Source organism: Dendrobium catenatum, unplaced genomic scaffold, assembly GCF_001605985.2.
Source record: "Dendrobium catenatum unplaced genomic scaffold, ASM160598v2 original_scaffold_43371, whole genome shotgun sequence".
Classification (NCBI taxonomy): Eukaryota; Viridiplantae; Streptophyta; class Magnoliopsida; order Asparagales; family Orchidaceae; genus Dendrobium; species Dendrobium catenatum.
The window spans coordinates 56,352-63,663 of record NW_021361827.1 but is presented as its reverse complement, the minus strand read 5'-3'; positions in this window follow the sequence as shown (position 1 = coordinate 63,663).

Genomic DNA, 7,312 nt, shown 5'->3' with positions numbered 1-7,312 from the left:
GGAATCCTGAAAAAGCAGCCGTGGCTTTTCCGGACAGCAAACGGGGGTTCCAGGGGTGCAGGACAGCAGTTTGCCTCGTCGAAAATATTCAGGACAGCAGCCATGAACTCTCTGGACAGCAAAACAGAAGTGTTCGGCTAGCAGGACAGCAAGTGTAGTCTTCCTAAAGTGCAAGCCAATGAAGAAAACGTAAGCCTGAAAGGCCGGCCAAGGTGGGAGGGGTGGATTGGGAGAGGGATGTTAGGCTGAGAATTTGAATTTTGAAATTCAAATTTCAAAATTTGAAACACATGCGAGAGGTTGAGAATTTGAATTTTGAAATTCAAATTTCAAATTTGAAACTTGCGGAAGGAGGGATTGGACGGGTGGGGAAGGTCGCCGGCAAGTGGCAAGGCCGGGGCCGTGGGAGTGGCCGCGGCGAGCTTCCAAAGGGGCGGCGGCAACATGGGTTTTGGAAGAGATTTTCTTCATGGTGGAGGGAAGAAGATGGAGGAAAACACGAACACGAAGAAGAAAATATAACCAGCGAGCCCGGAACCTCAACGACGGCATATGCTTTTGCCCTCACTCCTGGGCTTCTCCATAGAACTCCACACAAGAGATCTAGGAGAAAAGAAACCACTGAGAGATCTTCACAAAGGACTCACAAAGAGAACACAAGAGCAAATTTTTCATTCAAAATTCATCATCACCTCAATACAAGAAAGCTAGCCTAATAAATAGGGCCTCTGAAAAGAAAAATAACAAAGACTAAAATGCCTTCGGGCTACAACACTACATGACCCAATAGGGTAAAAGGGAAAACAACAATTATAAAATAAACTAGTCAAAAACAATATAAATAAATAACTAAAAAAAATCGTAGTCGTTAATCTCCATGCCTGCTCATTCTCCCCGGTAGAGCAAATATTCGACTCCGTCGAGTGGGTGTCTCAAACTCTCGTGTAATCTGAATTCGATCAGCTATAATCCTTGCGGCTCTGATCAATTGTATCCTTGACTTTGGTTTAACTCTTCACCTAGTCAATATGTTCTTTCGTCCACCCTCTTTTGTGGAAATAATATTCATCACTAGGAATTCATGTCAACCTCTCCGCTATAGGAATTTTCGGGAATAATTTTGGAAGTGGAGGTTAGCTTTGGGTCTCACAAGGTGGGTCCACACAAGGCTTAATTTGAAGTGGATTTGGGGTTTTATCTCCGACTTTCAAAAAGTCTACTAATTCTTTTTATGTTAGAAAATGATGGAAGTTGAACTCTGCAACAGGATCCATCACACAGCGTTGTTATAGATTTTATTGACTATTCTAAATTTCCCGCGTACTTCAGCATGTGGATTTCCGGACGAATCCGCTCATTACCAGTTACAAACCTTAAATAGATTTAAAATTGTCGTTTAGAATCAGCATGAAAGTTTATACTTATTATTGCTCTCTTTAGGTAAAGGCGTGCAATTTTCCTCTAAGAAAGTCATGCAGATGTAATGTAAATGCGCATGTGAATATGCGAATTCATGGTCTAAATTCAAGAACTCAACAAGATGGAACTTGCGGTGGTGCAAGAGAACTTGATTGCAAGAGAATGAAATATTGGATTCACGCAATAACTTTAAACAAAGAAAAATTTTGGAAGACAACAGACTACAAACGACATAAGCAACAACAAACTAACTCGCATGAATAAACATACTAAAAAAGGTGGACAGTCACGAAAGATAGGTCTAAGTGTTGGTCTAAAGGGAACCGGTGTAGGGGAGAAATGAACATTCTAGCTACCAGGTATTTCTATGGGAAGTCTCAAGTTAAAGTCGTAGGTAGTCTCCTAGGATTGACAAGTGGTCATCTAGTAAATTCATCAAACTAGGAGAGAGATGTCTTTAATAGGAAGGATAAGAACATAGGGGCAACAAAATGAATCAGGAACAAAGTAAGATGATGGGTCATGACTCACAGCCAAATGGATAGCCAAACGAGTCACCAGCAGGTATGGAACTTAAGAAATGGGGTATGGTATCCATAACAGAAGTGGCACAACAGTTTAGAGAGTAGTGACATGAAAGTAAAGCTAAAATTCCTCTAACATTAAATCAGTATGAAGGATATCGCCGTGAGATCAAGTCACACCCAAAAAAATCACACCCTTCAAGTGCAAACTCTAAAGGGGCAACTCCTAAAAATAGACTCCAATAGAATACGAAGGTATGCCCAATTCCCCAATAGGTTCAAAAACCACTCAGGGGTCAAAATCACTATTCAATATCAATTCGTACTAATATTCTCATATGATGGAGTAGGGTCATAAGCTAAGATCAAGAGGGTTCCGGTTCATTCCAATTAGGTGAAAGTTTCTCTATTGATTCACTTCTCCAACTTCGAAATTATTATCATCAAGGTTACCTAAAATCAATCTCATAGTTGTCACAAACCCCTAAATCAGGATCTTTACCAAAATTAATGTGTTCGAAGTCCGACTATCAATCAGGCATACTTGTCCAAAAGACTCATCCCGAGGAGGCCTTAGGATCCGGGGTGGGTATAGGTGTCGATGTTTTAAAAGGTTTGAACTTCTAGCTCAGGGTTTAAGTTATCTGGGAGTCTGATTCAATCACTAATGTTTCTCCTCAAAGAAGGTCCCCTCTTATCGATAGTATCCACAAAATGGATGTATTCAGTCTCAGGTTCAGTTGATTTTCTCTTTTTACTGCAATTTAAAATTAAAACTTGCAGGGTCAAGGAACTGGGGAGGCTAAAGGTGACTGGGATGGCTAGATGTTTAGTCCAAGTGCGGAGTCATAAGGCTCGATCCAACAGAGGCCCACATAAAGGGTCGGTCATCAATATTAAGTGGAGATCTACGGGGACAGTTAACTGATGTACTAGGTGAGCTCACCAGTAAGCCACGGTAGTCAATAACGAGTGTGGGCTTTAGATGCACTTAGAGGGTGGTATATAAGTTCGCATGTCTTCCCATAGCCCACGACCTTATGTCCATGCATTGAAACTGATTATGTAGACTAGCCCGAGCTCTGGGAGGATATACGTCGAAATATGCTACTGTCTAACATTCTGGTATAAGGGTCGAGGAACTTTAAGGCTGGGAGAGGTATGGCTCAAGTTGGGTCGTGTAACTCGGGTCTAGCTGAAAGCAGCACTTCGAGTTGAAGTCACGTTTCGCACATTGTCATATGCATAGCAAGTACATGCTAACCGGAGCTTTAGACATTGAAAGTTCAGTGGAATTTAAATTTCAGGTCCCCTTACAAGAAACACCTCGACGTCAAAGGTGCAGATCTGGCACACAGAGTTAAACGGTAGGAGTCTCTTGGAACTAACTTGATTTCAACTTTGCCCTAAATTTGACGACTCGACCCTTAAGGTGCAGATTTTTGACGCAATCTAAATGGGGACGCAGGGTATATACATGCAATCTGAATGGAACCTCTAGGTTGTCAAAGCATTTCACCAGATTAAGGTCAAACCTTAATGTGGTAGACAGGCAGTGGAACTCAAACTGGGCAGTTGTGCTAACATGTGGTCTAAGCTCCTGAAAAGCCATTAGGTGAAAATATTCGTTTGTGATAAGGCAGCACGGTTTCTACGTCATACATTACTTGGGAGTCATTAACATATGCGATACGGCACAGGCAAACAGTGATAACCGATGTAGCATGCAATAAGCTGGTTATACTTGTTTGCTGCAGCATGTAATGCATGCAGCCATCTGAAAAAGTGTGACAAGTGATTACTAATGCTGATAAATTGGAATTTTGCAACTTAATTTGACATATTTACTTCCATTGTACACAATTAAAATATAAAGGGATAAAATCATTTTTCGACACTGTCGATAGGGTTGCAGATGAAAATAGCATGGATACAATCTTGTTTCAAAGGAAGTGGTTTCAAGAAATCAACTACCAAGCTAGATTTAGGGATTATGATAAGATGCTTCAGCACCTAAACTACTGTCTAATATGACTAGCTTTAGCGGAAGGTGCAGACCATTTGTGTTCAAAATAAAGGACATTGAATACAACTAGAAATGAATTGGGACGAGTTCCCATCGTAAGAATCTAGATGAATTCTCTGGAGTGTGCAAGAGCAAGTATTCACGGATAATGTCACGTGACTGCAAGATAACTGGACAGAAGCTACTGTTGGTCTAGCAGATCCAAGCTTGGGATCTTCTGGTGACAATGGACAGCCTTTACAAGGATAGACTGCATCGGACGTGATAGAAACTGAATGCTGAAAAACAAGCCGTGGCTCAGACAGAAGGGTCGCAGACAGCAGTCGTGGGAATATTAGGATCAGCATGCCATGACTCATGCATGGACAACAAAGCATAAGGGAAATGTCTGTGACGTCAAGGAAAGAAGTCTCGAGCACGTACAGCATGCTAGTCTATCTCTGAATGCAGACAAATATATTGAAACGTATTAGCATGGTGATTAAATTAAGGAAGTTGCACACTTAAAATTTCTAGACACAATAAATTGATAAGCTTTCTCTTGATGATAAATCGACAAAATAAAAATGATAAGGTGAATAAAATAGCCTTTTGGTCAAACACATCGAGAGGTTAGATCATTAAATAGCAACTAACTTACTTCGGCATACTGAGTGGTTCAACGAGAATTCCAAAACTAACATAAGATTAGGACTAGAAAGTCTCTCACACAACTCTTCTAATACGGAGCTCTTAGCGGTGAAAGAGCTTCATGACCTTGTGAGTAATATAACCACAATTGAAAATAAACTAGGAAAATAGGAAACTTGGGAAGAGTTCACCATCGCAAAATTCTAGATGAATTTGAGTAGCAAAAGGGAGAAGATCCGGAGTCCGGTGGCTGAATTTTGAAGAAGTCCTGCGTGTGGGCAGCAGTGTGGGATCTCTGAGCAACCAATGAGAGCCTTCCGGATGGCGATCAACACCAGAAAACTGCTGGAATCCTGAAACACAGCCGTGGCTTTTCAGACAGCAATGGGGTTCGGGGTGCAGCAGCAGTTTGCCTCGTCGAAATATTCAGGACAGCAGCCATGAACTCTCACAATGTTGACAGCAAAACAGAAGTGTCGGCTAGCAGATCAGCAAGTGAGTCTCCTAAAGTGCAAGCCAATGAAATAAAACGTAAGCCTAAGGCCGAACAAGGTGGGAGGAGGTGTTAGGCTGGAATGTGTGGAGACAAGGGATTTACTGCAAATCTGAAATTAATCTCAGATTTAGTAAATTTGGAGGGAATTACTTGAGCACCTAATTTCAAATTTTCAAATGTAATTAAGGGGTAATGAGCACTTAATGGATCCATGGAAGAGGGGGGGCCGGCGGCTCATGAGGAGGGAGGGGTTTCCAAATTCAAAACCTGAAATATAATTTCGGATTTTATAGTTGAAAAAGAGAGGGAAATAATTTGAATTTGATTTCAATTAAGGATCATATAATTAATTGCAAGCATTAAAGAAGCATCAAAATGGGGCGAGAAAACCCACATGGGGCCCGGCCAAGGTGAGAGGGGGAGAGGAGATTAGGTGGGATGAAGCTTCCAATTTGGATTGATGACGTGCAATTAATTAAGACTCCATTGAAATTAAATTGAAATTGGAATTCGTCATGAAAACTTTCCTAAATTGAAATCCCAATTAAGAAAGAATTTGAATTTGGAAATTCAAATTTCAAATTTGAAACTGCTGAAGGAGGATTGGATGGGTGGTGAAGGTCGCCGCAAGGGTGGCCGGCGGCCGTGGAGTGGCGGCGGCTGCTTCCAAGGGGCGGCCAACAAGGGTTTTGGTAAGAGATTTTCATATATGGTGGCAGGGGTAGCAGTGAATGTATGGATAGAGATACAAAAGAACTGCGAGATTATAGAAGCGATGTTAACACGAGCCGCGGACTCTTCACAATTGACGTACTTGTGCGGGGGTATTGCTTTTTGCCCTCACCTTGGGGCATCTCTTCATAGACGATAGTTTCACATCAGGTGTATCCTCAGGTGAAAAGGATTCTATCGAAGCTAGAGATCTTCACGATGGAATCGTCGCCAGTTCATAGTATGACACCAAGAAAAGCCGTAAATTTTCATTCAAAATTCATCATCCTCATTTTAACAGTATAATAGTATGAGCGTGCCTATTAATAGCCCTCATGTAAAAGAAAAAATAACAAAGCTAAATGCCCTTCGGCTACCAACACTACATGACCACCTATATAGGCGTAATTATAAGGAGAAAAACAATTAATATAAAATAAACTAGTACAAAAAACATTAAAAAATAACTAAAAAAATCATAGCCCGTTGATCTCCGATGTCCTCATCACATATATTCATTAGTTCGTTTGAATATTTATTTCAATTGAATGCATAGCGAATATAAATCAAATTCATATACATACTTAATATATGTCCAAATAATTTCAATTAAGCAAAAGGAAAACGAAATATCATAAAACAACCATAATCCCTCACTTTGTTTTTCCTTAATTTGATTCTCTTGCATAATAATTTGATTCATCTTGCATAATGAAATATATACGCTATAATATTATTGATTGCAACCAACATTGAAAAGGAAGATATAAGTACAGATAAAATAATTGTAATTATCCACTTTAACTTACTTTTGCTGTTTTTCAAAATTTTCCAAAATCCCTCAATTCTTTAAAATACTCCAAATACTTGTCCTCAGCTCAAACTTGCGAAAATCTTCACTGTTCAAATAACATTTCATTTGCATTAATTAAAACACGATTACAAATTCAAGACAACATTTAATAATTTGACTTGGCATCCCTTAAGGGAAATTCACATGCAATCAAAATCATTTATATAAAACTGAAGTTCCAATTTTCGTATCTTGAAGAATTCATAATCTACCTTAATTACTTAAAACAAATCAAGAATTAATTACCTCGTTTAACAATTCTTCCTCATCTTTGAAATTTGAGGAAATCAACATAGATTTCTGCTTTCCTAATTGACAATCACATATTATTTCTTCATTATAGGGAAATGAATTATACAATTTTTCTTATATAATTTTGAATGTAAAAATAATAATTTAAATCATTACTTTTCCCCGTCATCAAAAAATGGAAATGTCGCATTTAGTCCTTTCAACAATTTTCTTCTCTTTTTCTCCCAATTCTTCTCTAGCCTCACTTAAGACAAATTGATTCATTATCTTAGGCTTAAATTCACATAACATTATTTACACCAAAATGAGGAAAAATTCACAAAATTTATCGTCATATTCCTTTCTTTTTCCTCTCAGTCGGCTTCTGGTCGCTTCCTTTTGTTCAATTGGCTTAACTACAT